Genomic DNA, 1,739 nt, shown 5'->3' with positions numbered 1-1,739 from the left:
CGGGGAAACTTAAATAAAATTTGATTTTTGCTCAAACTCTTCCCGCTATGTTTAAAAAATGTGCAACCACAGCTCGTGCATACATATTTCCGTAGGGCCCATCTTGATATTTTTCAGTTACGCTTGGCGTACGGCTCTTCTACGCTGATGTGTCTACAAGTCTCTTTATTCTTGCAAATCCTCAGGCGACATTTTAGCTCTGGCATCTCTATTTTGTTGGCACTGTTTCTGAGATTCCGCGTCTCGATTCTAACACCACGGAATGGGTTTATCACAGGCTAAAGTTGGGTGGCCAAATATCCAGTCTTTATTGGCTGATGTGTTCGATCTGCTTGAAAAGCAGAACAAAGGTCTCGATACTGATAAATGGGCCGTCGTAAGTAAAAAAGAATTGGATCTCTGTTCGAAAGACAACATAACAAACATTTGTTCAAATTATGAAGTTATACTATGGATAGATTCTTTAAGTGTCGATTTTATAAGGAGCAAGTGCTATCGATTGATTTATTACTTGAAGATAAAATTCGAATTTTGTTTCTGATGTCGCAATTAAATAGAAAGTTTATATATGAGACCATCGCTCTGATCAGATTCCTCCACCTAACCGCGGCCAGAGTTGCAAGCGTTGTCCTGCAGTGCTTTGCATCGGCAGTCAGCAGCGCCTCTTCAGAATTCGGATTCGAGCAACGAATCCCTGGATTCCTCCTTTGGAGACAGAAATTGCAGTTTGCTCAAAGATTTTTTTCCACGCTTTGAGCTCTATTTAATGATGGAACTCCAGTCCTGGAATTTGGTGGTAGGCTCTATATTGCAGCAGCCAATGAAAACACCACGGAATGGGTTTATCACAGGCTAAAGTTGGGTGGCCAAATATCCAGTCTTTATTGGCCGATATGTTCGATCTGCTTGAAAAGCAGATGATCGTCGTAGGTAAGGAAAAATTTAATCTCTGTTGGGAAGACAACATAACAAACAATTTGTCCAAATTATGAAGTTATACAATGGATAGATTCTGTAACTGTCGAATTTATAAGGAGCAAGTGCTATCGATTGAACTATCACTTCTGGAAGATAAAATTCGAATTTTGTTCATAGATGTAGCAATTAAATAGAAAATTTATATAAGAGACCATCGCTCTGATCAGACTCCACCAAAGATCGAGTCTAGTTTGCAGCGCGTTTTTAAGCTTTTTAAAAAAACAAATTAATTTCGATCATTGTTCGAGAAGAGAAAAAAAGAAAGTTATACTTAAGTTAAATCCTGTGTATTCAATCCAGTTATTTTTCTCACCTATCAGGATATTTGTATTTTTGTTTTTGGGTTGTTTTTTATTTTTACTGTTAATTTTGTTTTATATTTTTTCACTTTTAATTTTGTTTTATATTTTTAATTATTTTTTTTTTTTTCTACTTATTACCGAATTTGTTAGATGTTTTCGCTTTCAGCTGTGCTTTGCTACTGAAATGAATCCGAATCGGATCTGGGGTATTGAAAATGAAAATGACAGAAGAAACAAAAGGCCTACTTTCATTTTCAATTGAAAATAACGCTTTAATTTTCTTATCGTTTTTTATACCGTTGCAAAAAGGGTATATTAAATTCGGTCAAAAGTGTGCAACGCCTAGAAAGAAGCATCTCCGACTATATAAAGCAAGGGTGGCCACGGAAATTTAACTTGGGAGCCGGCTCTTTACCGGCAGAGGCTGGGCAGAGAAAAAGGTCACTTTTGCGAGTCGAC

At 37.0% G+C, this 1,739-nt stretch overlaps 1 long non-coding RNA gene across 1 annotated transcript; it reads right to left on the bottom strand.

Moving 5' to 3' along the window:
• Window positions 1–479: 479 nt before the first annotated feature.
• Window positions 480–1,321, bottom strand: LOC124460794. Its single transcript, XR_006954791.1, has 2 exons — window positions 1,292–1,321; window positions 480–949 (listed from the first exon to the last, which is right to left on the bottom strand). It is a non-coding gene; the product is annotated as an uncharacterized LOC124460794 (long non-coding RNA).
• Window positions 1,322–1,739: the final 418 nt, after the last annotated feature.

Source organism: Drosophila willistoni, unplaced genomic scaffold (genome assembly GCF_018902025.1).
Source record: "Drosophila willistoni isolate 14030-0811.24 unplaced genomic scaffold, UCI_dwil_1.1 Seg112, whole genome shotgun sequence".
In the NCBI taxonomy this organism is placed as follows: Eukaryota; Metazoa; Arthropoda; class Insecta; order Diptera; family Drosophilidae; genus Drosophila; species Drosophila willistoni.
Note: the sequence above shows the minus strand (reverse complement) of the source record. Positions and strands in the feature narration are given on the sequence as shown.